This window comes from Lissotriton helveticus, chromosome 2_2 (genome assembly GCF_964261635.1).
Source record: "Lissotriton helveticus chromosome 2_2, aLisHel1.1, whole genome shotgun sequence".
NCBI lineage: Eukaryota > Metazoa > Chordata > Amphibia > Caudata > Salamandridae > Lissotriton > Lissotriton helveticus.
Window position 1 is genome coordinate 375,317,239 of NC_136060.1, and position 21,550 is coordinate 375,338,788.

Sequence of the window (21,550 nt, forward strand, 5' to 3'; positions counted from 1 at the left end):
CAACAACGGCAGGAGATCTGGCCTTGTGAGACCCCCTTCCTGAGTTTCGGTTTCGATTCTGTCTCGACCTGTGCCACGAGTGTGCGTATTGCGCTTGGCTGAGACTTGGAGACAGTTCGGACACGGGGCTTTCCTCTTCTCTATTTGCTGGTTTGGTGGCCTCCTCCCGAGTTGAGCCCTTCCTTTTGGTGTACTTTTGATCCTGAGTTTTGGGTGTTTGGCCCGTCGACCCTGGTGGCTTGTCCCGTGACGCATCTTTCAAAATGGCGGGCAGAGGGGACAGAGAAACGCGCAAGACGAAAACACCTCTGCGCGGAGCGCCGGTTCAGACGAACGTCATGGACCGTTATACTCAATCTAAGGGGTCCCCCGGAGCTGCCCTACCTGGCCACAGTACGGCGTCTGAACGGATTTTGGAGGAGTCGGCGGAGCCTTCCCTACAGGATATCATGGGCGCCATCTCGGGAGTGAAGGAATCCACCGGCCTTCAGTACGAGGCCTTGGCCCACAAACTTGACACCGTGGCCATTGAGGTGAACCTGATTCGTGCTGATCTCGGCAAGACGAATGAGAGGGTCCAGTCACTGGATATTAAATCATCTAGCCTCACGAAGGACGTCTCGGAGCTCCAGACAGAGGTTGGGAATCTTCGTCGGGTGAACGACTTCATGGCCCGACGCCTGGAGGATTTTGAAAACAGGGCACGTCGCTGCAATGTTCGCCTGGTTGGTGTACCGGAAAATCCTGAACCCCACTCTGTTGATCTCCTGGTTGAGGGTCTGATTTTAAACCATCTTGCCCCCTCCGGGCTTACCAAATTTTTCACGGTTGAACGCGCACATCGTGTCCCGGGGGGCAAAGTTAAGCCGGGTGCTCCGCCAAGGCCTATTGTGGCTAAACTGTTTCATTATAGGGATCGGGACGCTATCCTGCAGGCCTCGCGGGTGAAGGGCCCGGTGGCCTTCGAGAATGCCACAGTGAACTTCTACCCAGACTTCTCCCAACAGGTTCAAAGACAACGGATGGAGTTTCGTGGTGCTAAGAAACGTCTTCGAGATCGGGGTCTACGCTATGCTATGCTTTTCCCCACCAGACTTCGTGTCGAGTATAATGAGCGTACTCTGTTCTTTGATAGACCGGATGCTGCTAATGACTGGCTGGACTCCTTGCCTGACTGTCCTCCTGATACTGAGTCTGCCGCTCACCCTGGTGGTGCCGAAGGTGGTGTGGAGATCTGATTGTTTGACTCTGATGTCTCGTTTTGAATATGTTCCCAGAAGTGGTGGCCGGCGTACCTCTGCAATGTGATTATTTATTTTTTGTGTGTTGTTTCTTGCTCTTACTGTAGTCTGGGGGCGGGTGACCCGGAGATCTTTCCTCCTCCGGGGTCTTTGTGTAGACTAGGGGTTATGGGGCGACAGGCACACTGCAGGTTGGGGTGGCTCTTTAGCTTTTTGCAGGGGTGCAGGGTGGGGGGTGTTTCCTTTCAGCTTGGGGGAGGGGGGATGGGAAGTTCTTATTTTTTTGTGTGTTGTTTTCAAGGCGAATTGCTTCTGTCTTTACTGATGTTTCTGATGTCTAGCTCTTGGATGGGGGGTCCTGGCTCGGGTGAGTGGGATGGGGGGTAGGGGGTTGAAATTTGTTTCCTGGAACGTTAATGGCCTGGGAGATCGCATCAAGCGCAGTGTGGTGTTGAAATATATAAGACGTTTGTCACCGGACATTGTTTTCCTACAAGAGACCCATTTGATTGGGAATGTATGTAATGCAATGAATAGATGGGGCTACAGCCTTGTGGCACACTCGGGGTTTACTTCAGGATCCAGGGGTGTGGGTATCCTTGTTCGTAACTCCCTCCCTCTGGCGATAGATGAGGTGATTCGGGATGATCGTGGGAGATATATTATTCTGGTGGGTAGATATGAGGGCCGCACCCTGTCCCTCTTTAATGCTTATGTCCCCCCAGGCTTGCAAACTGCTACTTTCACTGATTTAGGCCGTGTCTTGTTGGATCTTCCTGATAGTGTACTCTTTCTTGCCGGTGACTTTAATTCAGTGCTTTCTGGCCTTCACGATCGCCATCCCCCCAGGGATACCCCGCATGCCCAGCGTTGGTTGGGTGGGTTTTTGGATACTTTTGGCCTTGTGGACTGCTGGCGATTGTTACATCCTACTCAGCTTCAATACACTTTTCACTCTGGTGCCCATGGTAGCCTTTCTCGGCTAGATTATTTCCTGATGCCCGCTGCCCAGTCGTCGGCGGTCCGTGAGATTATACATTTGCCAAGGGGCATCTCTGACCACTCGCCGCTCTGGCTTCGTTTTGAGGTTGGGATAGAGGCAGTGGGCCGAGTGGCTCCCATTAACCCATGGTATCTCTCCTCCCCTGAGACTCGTGCCCTCTTGCTCAAGTCCATAGATGCTTATTTCCTGGAAAACGAGGGGTCGGTCCCTTCGGCGGTGTCCCTGTGGGAAGCCTTCAAAACTGTGATTCGTGGACAGGCCCTTTCTTTGATTGTTGAAGCTAAGAAAGCCGGGAAGAGGGAGGTAGTGGACCTCGAGGGGGAAATTTCTGCCTTGGAGGCCGAGTTGGGATCTGGTGTCACGCCTGAGAAACTTCATGCCCTGGGTCTAAAACAGTTTGCATATAAATCCCTAGTTACTGACGCTGCAAAAGTGATGTTTCGTGAGCAACAAGGCCGAGTGTATGATGTTGGTGATAAGGCGGGTAAACTCCTGGCGTGGTTGGACAAGAAAGAAAGAGCTAATCGTGTGGTGCCTGTGATTCAGTCTGCGAGTGGTGAGAATGTGATTGATCCTATCGCCATTGTGGATCGTTTTGCGGAACATTTTCGTGTTGTGTATGCTCCTGTGTCTGTGAGGGATATGGCTGACTCTCGCCTCCTTTTGCGTGATATTACATTGCCCTGTGTCTCCGATTTGGACCGTGTCGCTTTGGACTCCCCCTTTACGGTTGATGAAATAGCTACTGCCATTCGTTCGCTCCGTTCGGGCAAGGCGTTGGGTCCAAATGGTTTGCCTATTGAGTTGTACAAGTTGCGACCCGACAAAATGGCGCCATATCTCCGCGATATGTTTTTGGAATCACGTGAGCGTAACCTCCTTCCCTATGATCAGCGTTTGGCGACGATAGTTGTCATCCCTAAAGACGGTAAACCTCGCGACCTTTGTTCCTCATATAGACCCATCTCCCTGTTAAATGTTGAACCCAAGGTTCTGGCGAAACTTTTGGCGACCCGACTCCTATCGGTTCTCGGGGACTTAGTTCATCCGGATCAATCTGGTTTTATCCCGCATCGCAACACTGCTTTGAATCTACGTCGTCTTCACGGCGTGATAGCGAGGGCGGGGCTACTGACTGAACCGGCCATTTTGGCGTCCCTGGATGCCTCCATGGCCTTTGATACTGTGGAGTGGCCCTATTTATGGGCGACTCTTGAGAAATTCGGTTTCGGGTGCGAGTTTATTAACTGGATTAAGTTATTGTATGCGGAACCTTTGGCGCAGGTGGTTGTGAATGGTAGGGTGTCTGCTCCCTTCCCCCTGGGCAGGGGCACCCGCCAGGGTTGCCCCTTGTCCCCGCTACTGTTTGCGCTCGCCCTTGAGCCGTTGGCGGCCTGGCTCCGCTGGGAACCGTCCCTTAAAGGGATCCGTTGGACACCGGACTTCGAGGACCGAGTCTCGCTCTATGCTGACGATATCCTCTTATATCTTACCTCCCCTCGTAAGTCTTTATCTGTTCTATTTGATGTTCTTGTGTCCTTTGGTGCTAACTCGGGCCTCGTAATCAATTGGACAAAGTCCTGTGTGTATGTTTTGTCTGGTGTCTTGCCTCCGTTACCGAGCAGGCTCCCTCTTCAGGTGGCCCGGGATGGTTTCAAATACTTGGGAGTTTTCGTTACTCTGGACTCGTCTCTTCGCTTTGATCGTAATCTCCTTCCTCCGTTGCTTCGTTTGCGTTTGGACGTTGCTCGTTGGCGCAAGCTTCCCTTGTCTCCCCTTGGTCGGGCAGCCCTGTTTAAGATGATGTCGTTACCGAGGTTTCTTTACGCTCTCCAGAATTATTATGATCCTGTCCCTCAGTCCTATTTTCGGGAGATTGAGACCCTTCAGAGACAACTTGTCTGGGATGGACGCCCGCGTATTGCTCTTGCTAAGCTTTCCATTCCTTGGTATGACGGTGGCATTGCACTCCCCGATATTAAGAGGTATTATTGGGCCTCACACTTGTCCGCTATCAACCACATCATGTTCTCGCCGGGTAGTAATCCGGCGTTTGAGATGGATAGACTTCAGCTTCCGGGAGGTGACTTTAACAGAGTGCTTTACTCTCGCCCTGCTGGGCGCCATCTTGTGGGTCCCACGTCGATTGCTTTGGCGGTGTGGCGGGCCGCGACTCGGAGCCTGGGCTGGGAGGATCGCTTGACGTTAGCCACGCCGCTTTATGCTTCCGAACGTCTGGGCGGTCTTTGGTCTACCAAGGGTTTCGATCGCTGGGACATGATTGGACTTTCTAAAGTGGGAGATGTGTACTCCATGGGCTCTGTGCGCACATTTCAGGCCCTCCAGGCTGAATATGGCTTGAGTGGTCGGGAATTCTTTCGATATCTACAGGTTAGGCACGCCTTGACCGCTGTATTTGCTCCTGGTGAGACTCCGCCTGATTCTTCCCCCCTTGAGGACCGTGTCCTTGACGGACATCTTCCTGATAGCACTATCTCCCTGATTTATAAGAAACTGATTTATAATCGGACTGATCTGTTGGTCCGACTTCGGGAGGCATGGGTTCGTGATGGTTTGGAGCTTGATGACGAAGATTGGCAGTCGGCCCTCTCTTCTCCTAAAGAGGTGGCTATCCCGGCTCGTCTCCGTTTGGTCCAATTGAAGATCCTTCATCGGGTGTATGTTATGGGACCTCGTTTGCTTGTGATGGGTTTTTCTTCCGATGGGTTGTGTAAGCGTGGATGTGGTTTGAGTGCGACTTTCCTCCATATTCTTTGGGAATGCCCGATGGTGGTTGCTTACTGGACGGCTGTGCTTGAGGTTATGGCTGCGGTGACAGGGGTGTCCTTGTGTCCGGAACCTCGTCGTTGTCTTTTGAATGTTTGGGAGCCCACTGATTGCTCGGTGGCCCAGACTAGGTGGGCCACCCTGGGTTATATGGTTGCGAAGCGAGATATTGCTCAACTTTGGGGGGCCTCCAAGCCCCCTGAACTATCGAAATGGGAAGACAACATGGATTGGTCTATGTTCCGTGAGAAGACTGTCTACGTGGCTAGGGGCAGACCCAGGGCATGGACTAGAGTGTGGGGTCAATGGAATGAATACCGTGGTACCATCTGCACTCCTCCCCTCATTGATGACATTGAGCTTTCCCGGTCTCCTTAGGCGGGCGTTCTTGGAACCTTGCATATAGGGGTTGTGCTGGCTTTCCGGCTCCCCCCCCCCTTCTTTTTTCTCCTTCGTGCCCCGTCCCCCCCCACCATCCGGGCTCTCTGGAGCTTATAGCTTTGACTCCATTTTTGTTGCTGTCCCCTCCCGTCCTTTGGGCTGACCTTCAGTAATACACTTTCGCCTTTTTTGTGTGTCTGTTCTTTTTCATAAAACAAAATCTGTTTTTGTCCTGTATATTATATGGAGTATTGCATTTGATAATTGATCGTTACCGCTACGAAAGTGTATATTGTGTATTTTCTCCTCTTTAGCGGCTGGCCCGTGTGGTTGTAGGCCCATCCTTGTATTTTACTGCATACTCAAATAAAGGTTTTTAAAAAAAAAAAAAAAAAAAAAAAAAAAAAGATCATGAACACCTTCCACTCCGGATCCCTGGAAGACCACTGCCCACACCACATCTTCAACAAAGCTAGCAGCACCATTGCACTACACCTCCGGAAAACCATCAACATCTCCTTCGAGACAGTGACCTTCCCGGAGAGCTGGAAGCACACAGAGGTCAACACCTTACTCAACAAACCCAAGGCGGACCCCAAGGACCTCAAGAACTTCCGTCCCATCTCCCTGCTCCTGTTCCCGGCAAAGGTAATCGAAAAGGCTGTCAACAAACTACTGACCAGCTTCCTGGAAGAGAACAACATCCGTCCCAGTCCTGGTTCCGCAGCAACCAAAGCACCGAAACCCCCCTCATCACCGCCACCGGCGACATCAGGACCCTGCTCGACAACGGAGAACCCGCGGCCCTCATTCCTGGACCTGTCAGCCGCATTCGTCACAGTCTGCCACCGCACACTAAGTGCACGCCACCACAATGCCGGAATCCAAGATAAGGCCCTGGACTGGACCACCTCCTTCCTCCCCGGTAGAACTCAGAGCGTCCGCCTCCCCCCCTTCCGCTCAGAAGCGACCGAGATCATCTGCGGCGTACCCCAAGGCTCATCAATCAGCCCAACGCTGTTCAACGTCTATATGGCACCGCCTGCCCACGTCACCCGACGGCACATCCTCCACATCATCTCCTACGCTGACGACACCCAGCTGATCCTCTCCCTCACTAATGTTCCCCACACCGCCAAAACCAACCTCCACGAAGGAATAAAGGCCGTCGTCAACTGGATGAGAAACAGCCGACTGAAGCTGAACTCGGACAAGACAGAGGTCCTCATCCTTGGTTCCACCCCCTCAACCTGGGATGACTCCTGGTGGCCGACCGCACTGGGAACAGCTCCAACACCCACCGACCACGCACGCAACCTAGGGGGTCATCCTCGACACCACCCTCTCCATGACAAAGCAGGTCAATGTCATCTCCTCCTCCTGCTTCAACATCCTCCGCATGCTTCGCAGGATCTTTAAGTGGATCCCCACTGAAACTAGGAGGACGGTCACCCAGGCCCTCGTCAGCAGTAGACTGGACTATGGTAACGCACTCTACGCAGGAGCACCGGCCAGACTCCTGAAACGGCTCCAATGCATCCAGAACGCCTCCGCACGCCTGATCCTCGACATCCCCCGCCACAGCCACATCACACCCCACCTGAGAGACCTGCACTGGCTCCCCATCAACAAGAGGATAAACTTCAAGCTCCTCACCCACGCACACAAGGCACTCCACGACACCAGACCAGCGTACCTCAACAGCCGACTCAGCCTCTACACCCCCACCCGCCATCTCCGCAGACCGCACCCTCGCCACCGCCCCCCGCATCCGAAGAGTGACTGCCGGTGGCAGATCATTCTCCCACCTCGCCGCCTAGACGTGGAACACCCTCCCCATCCGCCTACGGCAGACCGAAGACCTCCTAACCTTCAGGAGACTCCTCAAGACCTGGCTCTTCGAACAGTAGCAGCGCCCCCCCCAGCGCCTTGAGACCCTCACGGGTATGTAGTGCGATTTACAAATGCTATGATTGATTGATTAATCGAATGCGAAAGACAAGTTATTGTAGCCCCGCAAGACACTATTCAATGTGTAATTGACATAGAAGTATTGCTTTTGGGTAACTAACAATCTGATGAAGGGATCAGGGGAACTTTGGAAACAGCAGCAACCCTTATTTAGTTAATCTCAGTATCTCCCACACACTGTACGAAGAAGAGTGAACACTTTTAGATTTAAAGTATTTATTACTACAGGAACAATCTATTTCTCAGTACAGCTAAAATAACTACATATAAAATTATGAAAACAGCAACAATACATGTTATAAATAATAAGAATAAAATGAAAATTTCTAGCATTGTTAACATGTAATTTAAAATGTCATCTAGAACCTAACAACCTAACGTCTACTTCTATGCACTGTGCTACAAGAACATGGGAGGCAGAGCACCTTGCAGTCTAGAGTTTCTCAGGGAGAAGAGACGCACGGAATACCTTATTAACCACAAAGGCTGTCTTTATCAGCGGAGATGTGAAGACAGTGTTCCCCATGAAGGGCCAACAGCCACTGTGGTAGCAGTATTTATTTATTTATTTATTTATATTTATTTGGAGTTTTATATAGCGCTTACAAGACTCGGGGGTATCAGAGCGCGTTACAGCATACATGAATAGAAACATAAACATTAGAATACAGTGAGTAGCATCTAGAGTACTGGAGGTCAAAAAGATCAAGGGCATTGGCCAGATGCACAGAGATGACGGTTGAGGAGAAATTATTTTAGTTTTCTCTTGAAGATCGTGAAGGAGGGATTAGTCTTGATGCGGATAGGGAGAGAGTTCCAGATTTTGGGGCATTCCCAGACAAAGAGCGGGAGAGGGCTTTTTATTTATGTCTTTTTGGGGGGATTAATCGGAGCGAGTTGGAGCTTTTTAGGTTTCTTGATTGTCCAGCTTTTGTGAGTTTGGCGCGAGGTTGTCCGGTTTGCCTGTGTGTAAGGCTTTGTGGGTGAGACAGGCAGTTTGAAGGCTCAGCGTGCTTCGATGGGTAGCCATTTTAGGGCCTGTAATGCAGGGGTGAAGTGGTCGTATTTCTTGGTATCTGTGACCATTCTTGCTGCTGCGTTTAGGGTGGCTCTCATGGGGGCTGTGTGTGTTTTAGCTGTCCCCATTAGCGTGGCATTACCATAGTCAAGTCTAGACAGAACTAGAGATTGGGTTGCGATTTTTAGGTCATTGGGGGGTATGAAGGGTTTTGTTTTGTGGAGGAGTTTCAGGTTGTAGAGGGCGCTTTTTGCTGTGGATTTGATGTGGGAGTTAATGTTGTCGATCTTTCTCCAGGACGTGAGTTTATCAGCTTCAGGCGAGATGTAACATCTACGAAGTGGGCTGGCAGCAGGTGAGATGGTCTCTGGCGGAATCTCATGCGATAATCTAGCGAATGACCTCTCCTGACAAGTGGTCAAGTGGCAGTCCTTGTATACTAAAGCAATTCAGAAATTGTAATTTCTGACATGAGTTTAGGAATGTCTGATATAGATTATGTGAATCAAGGTGTGCGTCCCAGATGTTTTCCTCAAGAACATATTAGGTGAAAGGACGTCACTTCCGACTACATTATTTTGGTGATATGTCTGTATGTGTTGTTATTTAACCTTAGCATGGTAAGTTTGACCCAGATGAATGTTGCATTTGATGTTGTATGTATGTCATTAATCAAAGAACTTGATGCTGTCAGAGTTCCTAGAAAGATTCGGTCTGGCAACATCTGCATCTCCATGCTCTCACACTATCATCTACAAATATCTAGGATGAGATACATGTCTAAAACATTTCGGTAATATACCTATAGTATAACTTAAAGGCCGTTAATGCATTATAGATATAAAAGATAGTTAAAACATGTGATTGTATATAGATCATATAGTGAAGTATGAATATTTGTAAGCTCTGCATACGAATGATAATATAGACAGGCCAGACTGAAAATAGGGGATATGAAAAGCAACAATTAAAGGAGTCCATTAAAGAGAGGGAAAAAATATTTTCTTTTTAGTTCTCAGTTCATACAAGCTTTGTGGTATATATGATGGATACAGGTCGTGATTCGTTGGTCGACTTATTTATTGAGGGCACTCCTCATCAGAAGACTTGTCGACATCATTGGGTGGACACGCCGCATACGTGTGATCTTTGTGTAACACATACAGAGCATGTTTATAGTTAACAGTTGGTGTGTTAGATGGACCAGCAATTGCTTGCTTGTCTGAGGCCCTCGAGGTTGATTGCGGCTCCTCTCTAAGGGGCTCAAAGAATAACGAGTCAAGCCATTCGCAAAGAGCTGCGTCAAAAAGTGCCACTGATGAAACTGTTCACTCTCATCTGTAAAAGCACCAGCTGCATTACTCAGCATGTAGATGTTGCAGGATCATTTTCATATCAAGATAAGCCACTGGGGGTTGCTACAGATGTCAGTACAAGATCATTTCAGTCAGAGAGTTTATACACAAAAACACTGGTTTTACATGTGTTGCATCCACAGTGCGAAATGTGAGCATCCAGTGCTTGCTGAGTTCAGATAGCCAAGCAGGTCCTATGTAGCATGCTAGAGTCTCTCTGCAGCTTTGTTCAGTTGGATATGGGTACTCCATGTTGTTGATTTCTTTGGCAGAATAGGAGAAAGATGATGATATCACAACCAATTAATAGTTTTATGATTGGAAATAATCCAAAAAGGCTGGAGAACAGAGAATGGAAAAATGGGAGAATCAGTCCAAATACTGCTTTAAATCCATTCACTAGACCAGATGCAATGTTCTCAAAAAAAATGCACGACACAAGTTGTTGCAGATTAATTAAACATTGTTTGCACAGTATCCAAAAATATGTGTTGGGTAATGCGTGTATAACAGTCTCTGAATTTCTGAAGTAGTCTGGGATGTCTGCAGATTATGAACATCAAACACTGAAGTCAACAGGACTTCTTTCTATGACAGAACAGACATTAGTTTTTTCAAACCACCAGAATGCATAGATTTCATATGCCAAGGGATGTTCCTAATAATATTACTAAGCAGAGGATACAAGATCCTTCCACAACACTGTACTGTTTCTGAAACCATTATCAGGTATGTCTCGCCAGGTTCCAACCCACAGCAAGTAACATTTGTTAAAACTAAATAAGAGCTGTTATTTAAAAGTACATGATGTGTGGGAATAAATGGAAGGGGGAAACACATAGAATACAACTTAGCCCTGGCATCAAAGCGCTATACATTCCGTGCAAAGAACTGGTGCCACACTGAAGGGAGCATTCAAGAGGATTTCTGACATTTGCTGTACTGATCTACACAGGCTCATCTTCATTTCTGTTTAAACCAATGTGAGTAAAAGAAAATGTCCATGAATGGAACAGTTGTGCATGGTTTCATACAACCAATAGATTTATATCTTTGACAATCACAAAAATTAAAGGTTATTATGTCTAAGGAAATAATACCATGTGTTAACCAGGTAAAAGGTGCTGTTCACTCACTGTGAATTGTGCGTCTTCTACTTGTTCTATACTTAATAGAGTGTATGTGGATTCTTTCTTGGTCGTTGATTTCTGAGTGAGTGTCTTTTAGAAATTGGGTTTCTGGTTGGCAGATTTATGCACCCTGTCCAAACCGGAACCACAATCCGAGTATTGGTAGGTCATAACACAACCTAAATTATCCTGTGCTCACCCTCTGGTAGCTTGGCACAGAGCAGTCAGGCTTAACTTAAGATGCAATGTGTCAAGTATTTGCGCAACACTTCATACAAAAACACAGTGAAAACACCACAAAAAGACACCATGCAAGTTAGAAAAATAGATTATGATTTTATAAATAAAACACAACCAAAATGACAAACATCCATCCAGTACAATCTTAATTTTTAAAGATTAAATGCGAACTATAGCGCTTAGAGGCAGGTAGCGCCTAAAGAGTTAATTGTTTGTGCTGGGCAGTGACAAAGTCAAGAGTGCAGGCTGACTGCGATGGAGCGCAGGCTGGATATAGGACCCACGCAGGCCCTAACAAAAGTACTTTGATCCTGATTGCAACAGCGAGTTGTGTCAGTGATTCTCACACAGTTGAGGTGCTGCGCCGAATTTCTCCACGCAACTGCTGCAGTGAGTCAGGTCTGTGAGTGAAGCATCGGTTCTGAAGATTGGAGGTCCCAAATGTGATGCACCGGGTTTCTCCATGGCGATGCATCGGACTCCACGTAGTGGTGGCAATGCGTCAGTTCCGAAGTGGTGGTTCCGAGTGTAAATATGGGGGTTCTGATTGTGGTGCGCTATTCAGTTCCTGCACCCGCGGCGATGTGTTGATTCTGCTCTTGCAGCACAGGATGCATCGCTTCCACTGTAGCAAACCTCTAGGTCCACTTCCAAGGGTCCAGGACTGGGGTGACACCACTTGGCAAAGCAGACGCACAAGCAGATGAGCCCAATGGTTGGAACAGGAGGCCACTAAGTCTTTTGTATCCTTTAGACTTAGGCAACAGGAGACAAGAGAGTAAGCCCTCGGAGTCACTCTGGGTTAACGTGAATCAGGTTCAGTCCTTCTCACCCAAGCAGCGAGAGAGCAGCCTGGCAACACAGCAAGGTAAGTGTTCAGCAAACAGCAGTTCCACCAGAGTGGCAGTCATTGAGCAGCACAGCAGATCCTCTTGTGCCTATCAGAGTGGTCAAAGGTCCAGAAGTGTACTGAGTTGGTAGTACCAGAGGTACAGTACTTATACCTAGTGGTGCCTTTAAAATGGGGGAGACTTCAAAGAAAGCTCTGAAGTGCACAGACATTCTCCCTTCCCGCCCTGGCCCCAGACACACTAAAGGGGGGTAATCAGTGCTTTCTGTGGGGGACAGGACACAGCCCTTTCATTTGTAAGTATAGCTCCTCCTTCCCATCCTGCTCCGGATGGCCCATCTGCATGCAGATGGCCACTCAAGCACACTACCCTTCCTTGATGTGGGACCTTCTAGAGGAAATGCAGGAAGCAAGCTGTCACCCACCTCAGACGTGTATTTCAGAGACAGACAGAAGGTACCAAATGGTTAAAGCAACTAAATGTCAACTTTCTAGAAGTAACAGGAGAAAAGATGAAAGAATGCACTCCTTCCGTTTGGAATGTAACAATATATCAAGCTTATATTGTTACATTCAAAAGGGAAGGAGTGCATTCTTTCATCTTTTCTCCTCTTACACAAACAAATTGTCCCTTCGTCAGTTTGCACTCCATGGATAAAAGCTTTCAATAAATAAGTAGTGATTACGTAAACATTCATCACTCCGAAGGCAGCGTGAGGACACACATAAAACCTGAGTGGTGCTCGTGAAATGATAATGGATTATAACGGACTGAGACTACCAAGTCAGTTATATGGGACGTCTCAATTCTGGAAATGCTTGTTTCTTCACTCTCTTTAATTTTTTATTTTGTTGAAATTGCACTATTCTGTTTGTTTGTTTATTTTCATGTATTTTTTGTCGTATATTTCAGGCATGTTTTCAGGTAATGTGGTTTGGGGTGAACAGAGAAGGCGTGGTTGCTGGTAAAAGTGTAGTGGTGGGTGCTGATTGGGGATCGTTTCTGTTTTCACAAAACAAGTTTGTAAGCTGTTTCTTTAAGCGTTTGAATTTCACTTGGATCAGGTCATGGGGTTAGAACCACACCTGGTTCTTGGAGTGCACGTGTTTATAAAACCACATTCGGAAAGTTTTGTGTCAAACTGAATGCTGGCAGTGGCGAATCGATGTGCACACTATGATGAGGCTGCCGGTTTCGGCTTTGAAGGTGATTTGTTAGTTCATAAGCCACACTGCACTAAAGGGATTGGTATTAGTTTAAGGTGGAGCTCTTATGGAGGTGTTTATGATGGGATGTATTTTATGTTAGTACTGGCAAGGTTTTGGGATTTTATTTAGCATTGAGTTTTTAAGCGCTGGATTAACTTTCGAGTTTAGGTCATGGGGTTATAGGGTGGAGGGATATAATTTGTATGTGGAATTTTGGTTTGTGATTGCAAGCAAGGGTGAATAGAGGGTAGAATAATCGGGGTGTGCAGCTTAATTCACATTATTATGTTTAATGTAGAGGGATTTTAATATTTTGATGGTTGTGATGTCTGTCTCATTATCTTTTTAGTGACCCCTGGCGAAGGGCCCCTGCGGCCTGAAATGCATTGGGTGATAAGAAATAAATACCTTTGTTGAGCCAACTTGTCGTGGATGATTCATTTCAACGTGTCGCTGTTAAAGGCCCGGAGGGCATACAGGAGACATTTGAAAAGGTAAAGTTAATGAATCATGCTGGAATTACGCTGTTCTCGTCGTGATGCTGCAAGTATGGATGAACTGTGGACGAAGGCTTCTTGATTAAAGTTTGGTTTACTTTGAAAATGAAGATTATGGCAAAAAGAAAAGAAAAAAATTTGTTTATGACATGGAAATATTCCTGTTCTCGCTGCGACAGTTAGGAGCTCAATTGCGTGTCCTTGTGGAAACTTTATAGAAGTGGCACTTGCTAAACTGGAATTTAAAGTCCAACTTCACCATAAATTGTGATTTTAAATTGTGGGTTCGGTGATACTAAACTTGAAAAGTCTATCGCTTCACAATTGAGAGTTACACTTAAAAAATGTAATAAGGTAATTTCAATGTTATCCTATGGGAGAGAGGCCTCGCAGTAGTGAAAAACTGAAATTGGGGGTTTTCACTTCCAAGACATTTAAAGTTTTAAAGTAAATGTCCTACCTTTGAAATATCATGCACCCTTCCCTGTGGGTTATATAGGGCCTAACTTAGGGGGCACTTATGTGAATAAAAAGGGAAGCTTCAGGCCTGGCAAGTACGATTACTTTAGCAACACAAAAAGAAGATGGACGGCATGCTGAACATTGTCAAACATTCAACTCCAGTACAGTGATCTGGGCCTAAACCCATTGTCTGTGCACTCACCATGCCATTCGAGTTTGGACCCAGCCGTTTGCAAATCATTCTTGATCCTGTTCTCCATCCCAATCACCTGAATTAGAACCGGGTATTATAACATCATTCACTGAAACTTTTACCACATAAGGTATTTGCAATGTCTCAGTGGCTCCGATAATGTGATATGGAACCGTTTCCCATGCTATGTCCTGGGGCACAGGATATGCAAGCTGTAATGTCTGCTGTGTAGAACCCTCTTTGGGTTCTGTAGGGTGAAGGGTGAGGCTGTAGTTCATGAACCACAGGTAATGCAATTGTTCTTGCAGGACCAAATCATCAGATGAGTGGCAGTAGAACTACGAATATCATAGATAACCACATGATGAGAAGAAAGGTTTCTAAAATGATCCAGGCATAGGGCCACGGAGGAATCATATAGTTGTCACAAAACTACTGACAAGCACATAGCAGTCTCGGGTGATAAGTGGCTGTAGTAGCGGATAAAAAAGAATTTGGAGAAATATACAGAGTCATTTTCAGTATCATTGGTCACTCGTGACTCTCAAAAGTGTACCAGTTCAAATGACGTAGCGTCAGGTGGAATTTTATAGTAGACCATGGAATTGGGACATTAGCCATTGTCATATCATCAGCATCAGCTGTGTTTTTAGCACTCTGTGTTCTACGTAAAGTGTTGAGCTCAAAGAGCCCTGGCTGGGAACTCGAGCTCAGAATGTTAGTGCATTGTTCAGGGGGTAAGGTATTCAGAGTAGGGAGAGGCTGAGAGGCACCACTCTGAATTCTTCTTGGTGCCTGTAGCGGCTGGCTGTAGAGGACTAGCCACATAGTACTTTTTAACGTGGTCTATAGACACCTGTCTGTCTCTTCCTGATCCAAGCAGAGGAGGCAAAATAACAGTTCTATTGCCTTTTACCCTAAGAAAAGTGACAGGCGATCTGTTTGATGTTTCAAAAGCTTGCTTGTCATGGATTTTCTCCAGAATTAGGTCCCCAACTTTGGGACCCCACAATTCGGCAACAGTAATAACTTTCTCTTCACAGGTGGCGTTGTCAGAGTGGTTTGTGTTAGACAGCTTGTCTCTGACTTCTTGGATACTCTGTAAAACATTCAAACATTCTCCAAGTCAAATGTAACTTCATCTGCCACTTTCCAGAATTATCTAAGCTAGGCACATGCATAGTAACTTTGAAGAGAACCTCATTTGGAGTGTGTCCTACCTATACTCATCTAGACAAGTTATTTAATGCTCTCTGAGGTCCAAACAGATTAGGCTATCAACTAAGAGCTGAATGTAACACCCTAGCAGTCAAAACGTGTTTAATCATGCCATTAGCCCTCTCTCCAAAGCCAGTTGATTTAGCTTTGAACGAGTTGTTAAATTTCAGACAAACTCTCGAAGCAAACATCGAATCCCTGTAAGCCTTGAAAGTGAATGCAGGACCGTTATCTGATTAAATGAATAAACAGCTCACAATGACACAAGGCAGTGCAAATATTTTACGACTGCTGAAGGGCTTGCATTTCTCTGTGGCCAAACCCATAGGAATCAAGAGCATGAATCAATAGCTACCAATAGATACTTATATTAGTTAACTGAATTTAGGAGACCAATGTGGCCCAAACAGAATACCCGGAAGGGGATATTTAGATCATGAGGGGAGTTGGCGAGGGTCTTTTGACAGTGGAGGGGATAATCTGATGACAAATGTCACACTGTCTCACTGTCTGCCATAGTGCCCGGTCTGTTTATGTAAACTAGGCCACCAGTAGCGTTGCTGTAGCATTGCTATGGTTGCATTAATTCCTGTATGTGCAAAGGCCATACCCTCGTGAGCTTCTTTGCTTGATTCTTATCTAGACAGATTTTGCCACTATGCCAGCTGTACAGGTCCCTTTAGCATGAATGCCACTATGTTGATAGCCCAAAGTATATCTCACATGGCCCAATGGAAGCTTTTCTTGTAAGAGGGCTACCTTTCCCAAAAACTGTTTAGTTTTTATTGACTTTGCCTTTGAATCATTGAATCCAGCCACCAATGTTGCAAATCAACATTGTAATCCCTATGCAAGTGACAGGGCATGGAATTCTGCATGTTGTGCAGTACTATCAAGTAAGTGTTTGGTGTGGGTGCGTTGTGGGATGAATTCACCATCCTTCACTATGTCTTGCACTGCTTCACAGGCTGCAGAGTACATGCATTTGGTTCCTACTGCATGTTGGGCAGAGCCAGCAGTGTAAAAGATGCTCTGGTAAGATTCAACAGGTAAAGTGTCTGAAGTTGTAACAGTATCCTGTTCATATTGGGGAAACGCTTGTGTATGAAGAGAGGGATCCTACCGATACTTTACATCCACTGCAGTTAAAGAAGAGGTCCACTGTAACCATCTTGGGTGTACCACACGAGCATTAGGAATTCTTGCATTTGTGGCTGCCTCCAGTACACGTACAGGAAAAACAATAATGATATTTTTTCCAAGCACCAACGGGCGCTCCTTTAGAATAGTTGTTTGCACAGCCGTCTGGATTGTTTTCAATTGAAGCAAATCATGCTTCAGCCAGGGAATACACGTGAGACTTGTAGGCAATGGGGATTGTCACTCCTTCATTGTAGGTCACGTAGGTGTAACCGTATTGGCTGTGTTTGACTCTAATAACTTAGTTGGTTTTATTGTCTCTAGTTTATAAACTAGTCTGCTTGAGCACGCAAGATATCAGCATATGTGTTTAGCCACTCTTTAGATGTAAACGTAGGAGAAATAAAGTCATATAGAGGCTTTTTGTGTGTTTAGACAAATAAGTACGTCTGAAGTTAAGAAATCCCAATAGGAATTGAAACTTTTTCAGCATGTCGTAGATATCTTCAATGAATGACAATACCTCAGGATGTGGATGTAGAATCTCTATGTTGTGCACGGTAAACAGGTCAGGACTATTCTGATAGCCCATTGGCAAATGTTGGAGTGACAACTGCACTGTGTTGGAAGTGAAAGCGGTTAAGTACTCACTCTCAAGTGCTATATTTCGACTGAAAAACCCATTGGAAATATCTAGGGTAATTTTCTATTTTTTTCTTACCCGGTTCATCATTAAATCTGTGCTGTGGACATTTTGTAGTATATATGTTCCGGTGTGCAAATTAACATTTCTATAGTCTAAAACCTTTCTATAGGAACCATATGGCTTTGAGATGGAAAAAAGGCATGTTCATGGGTGAATGGCAAGGTGTTATTATGTGTAACAACAAAAAGGAGAGTAAGGGATTTTATTCACCAGATGTGAAATGGAGATTAGTCCTATTCCCCTGGGTAGGTGTACAATTAACAAAGGAGGAGTATCACCATAGAGAATCATAGATTCTTAATGGGATGTATGTTTGAAAAAGGAAAGAATTCATCCTTTTATTAAAAACCCCTCACTCACCAGCCTAGTGGTGACATGCTTCATCATCGGGGTCCACCCTGATGACCGAGTGCCATCAGGGTGTGCTACAACACCTGGAATACAGTGGAGCTGGTTTGTGAGTGTTAAGTGCAAAAGAGTATGTTAAAAATTGTCCTGGTTTGACTAAAAAAAATAGATTTTATTCGTAAGTAACTGGACAATGTTAAAAAGAAGTGTGGAGATACTTTGAGGGTAATTATGACCAAGATTATCTCTGTAGGTGGACCACCACTTCTTCACACTTCTTTTTAACATTGTCCAGTTACTTACGAATAAAATCTATTTTTTTTAGTCAAACCAGGACAATTTTTAACATACCCTTTTGCACTTAACACTCACAAACCAGCTCCACTGTATTCCAGGTGTTGTAGCACACCCTGATGGCACTCGGTCATCAGGGTGGACCCCGATGATGAAGCATGTCACCACTAGGCTGGTGAGTGAGGGGTTTTTAATAAAAGGATGAATTCTTTCCTTTTTCAAACATACATCCCATTAAGAATCTATGATTCTCTATGGCGATATTCCTCCTTTGTTAATTGTATAAGGTGTTATTATGCCCTAATACTGCAATTGTTCTAATATTGCTTTGATGCCACGTTTTGTTTCTGGTTTTAAAGGGTATTGTGCTCATGGTTGTGGTTCACTAAATAGGGGAATACCATGTGGTCTTGAGTGTTTGTCCGACTCCTCTTGGTTATTATATAAGGCTAGAGCCTGTCTCACAGCCCATTTGCAGACGTAAATTTCCCTGATATCCTCAGGTACTATGAAAGAGAAGGCTACACTTATGAAGTCCTCCACACAGGGTGCATCCGTAATGAAAGCTGAAGGCCAGTCTTCTTCAGCTATAATGATGTCATAATGACCAGATAATTGTGTCCAGAAGTCTGCTTTCATAGTGTGTGGAATGTCCCTTTCAATCTGGATATTTAGGATGCAAACCCCATCAGGAGGATTTAAATGTTAATCTGAAGTCTTGATCTGTATAAATTTATCAGTTGGATTTGCATCCAGAACCTCTGAAGCATCTGACTTCTGTGTCACTGTGTAGAAGCGGTCTCATCCAAGTCCTGTTTCGCAGGAGTACTCGTAGCTGGATCAGTATGTTTAATAGAAATTCTAGCCACTTTCTTAATTTTTCCTAAAGTTTTAAAGTCCAATCCTTTCTCTTCCTGCTTTACTCTGACATCAGTCTCATGTCCTCTTTCACGTTTCCTACCATACTCCACTTTTCTTCGGTACTCGGATCAGCTCTCCCTTTCAGTTCTTTTCCGTTCAGTGTCCTGAAAAGAATGTGAATACCGATAGCGTTCCGGCTTTTTCGTGCTTTCTGTCAGATTACAGAGAAGCGGAAGATCCAGTCTGTTGTGTATCTTTGCAATTTTCTTTTTTCTTCCCCTCTATTGCAGATTTCTCCTTCACGGAACCCTAGGTGTCATTTTTAAGTTTTAAATGTGGCTTAACGGATTGAGTACCTAAGGTATCTCTGCCTACTGAGGTATAAACTTCTGCGATTATTTGGTAGTTCTTGTTCACAGTGTTGAACAGGCACTTCTTCCAGTCTCTGACGTATAGGCTGAACTGAAGCCTCTCCCTTTATGTTGCTTGGAATGATAGAGGAGACTGTAGAGAAGTTACCCATTGACTTTATTCCTAATTCCAGAGCTGGTGGAGCACCATGCTTACATTGTACTTGCCTAAGTACATCAGGGAGGACTGCCAATGAAGGCTTACCAATGCGTACTGGTATAAATGCATGCAAAGATCCTCCTCTGGGAATTACATTCCTCTACTGGAGGCACCATCCCAAGAAGAAGACACACAGTCAGTATTCTGTATTTGACTTGGGGGATAGTGTACAGATACACTGCTTCCAACTCGTTGGTCTTGCGAGCAATCCAGAAAGCCATTTCAATACGCCTCCCTCCCATTAATAGTCTGTAGACTAATGGTTTGTATTTGTGCAGGAGCTGCATGTCCTGCTGCAACAGCAGGTCTGAAACACAAAGAAAGCTGCACAAACTAGACAAGTCTCCTGAATAAGGCAACTATGTAATTTAATACCCCTTCTACCTCCATAAAGGGTAGGTTATCAGGGCACTAAATGTGAGTGTAACCAGTGAAGACTGGTCACGTGGACCAGTTATTGCTCAAAGAACCTTATGAACATGTCTGTGCATGTGTGGCAATTGACCACCAAACCAATTTTGGTGTTCCTGGTAAGTTAAAGGGATTTCCAAATCTTGATGAGCCCTATAATGCACCTGCAGATCTACAGCTATATATTCAGAAAACTGACCTGAGACAGCATCACTAGGCTTGAACCCACTGAGGAGTAAAAAGTCTAAAAGGAATATGCTGGAGGTGCAGCCTAATACAAAGTCCCTCCCTTCATCGGGCACACCTCAAGCCTTGAGGTGTTGAGTAACTGCTTCCCTGCTTTGAACCCTGTAACAATAGGTGCTGCCATAGTGAATAGATTCAATTTTAAACTGGAATCAAAGGATTAGAAAACCCACAGAATAGGGAATCACCTTTTATGAGTCAAGCATGACAAACCTACGGAAATAGGTGGTCCCTTATTCCCAATAAGAAGTAATCATGATTACAATGGGTATCTCTGCAATAACATAATAATTGTTCAGATGTGTGTGACAAGTATAACCTACTCAAGACATAACCGCAAGATACAAGCCCCACGTTGGGCATCAACGGCTGGGTAAGTTACGACCTTGGCGTAACTCTACAAGGTGTGCTTTCCCATCTGTTCAATGCACCAGTGATGAATGTGAAAGACAAGTTATTGTAGCCCTGCAAAACACTATTCAATGTGTAACTGACATAGATGTACCGCTTTTGCGCTACTAGCAATCCCATGAAAGAATCAGGAGCACTGTGGAAACAGCAACAAGCCTTATTTTGTTCTTCATTCACAGTATCACACACAGTACTAAAAAGAATGAACAGTTTTAAAATAAAAGTATTTATTACTACAGGAACAATCTTTTTCTCAATACATCTAAAACAGCTACACAGAATATTATAAAACAGCAACAAAACACATTATAACTATTGAGAATAAAATAAAAATTTCTAGCATTGTTAAAATGTCATTTAAAGTGTCGTCTAGAACCTAAAACTCTAACGTCTACTTCTATGTGCTATACTACGAGAGAAAGGAAAGCATAGAAACTTGCAGTCTAGTGTTTTTTAGGGAGAAGCGATACACTGCATATCTTGTTGACAGCAAAATCAGCCTTATCAGCAGAGGCATGAAGAAGTGTTCTCCATGAAGGCAAACGCCCACTGCAGTAGCAGTCAGTCCGTCTTCCTACAGGATTTGGCATTATCAGCTTCAGGCGAGAAGTAGCATCTAGAAAGTCCAACGTGTGCTTGCATTAGGTGGGCCCGTCTCTGGAAGGATCTCAGGCAATAATCTGGGCAAAGGACCTCTCCTGACAAGTGGTCAAGAGACAGTCCTTATATACTAAATCTTATTAGAAATTGGAATGTCTGACATAAGTTTAGGAAAGTCTAGATTAGATTATGTATCGCAGACATTCCCTTATGCACATATAAGGTGAAAGAACGTAAATTCAGACTAAATTATTTGGGTTATATGTCTGTATTTTTTATTTAACAACATTTTTATTTTCAGTTTCAAATATTCCATGGGCCCAATACAATGGAAAGATTAGTTACATATATTGCATCAAGATTGAACAGTCGCAATAGTCAACCTCACTAGGTAAACAAGCAGTGTAT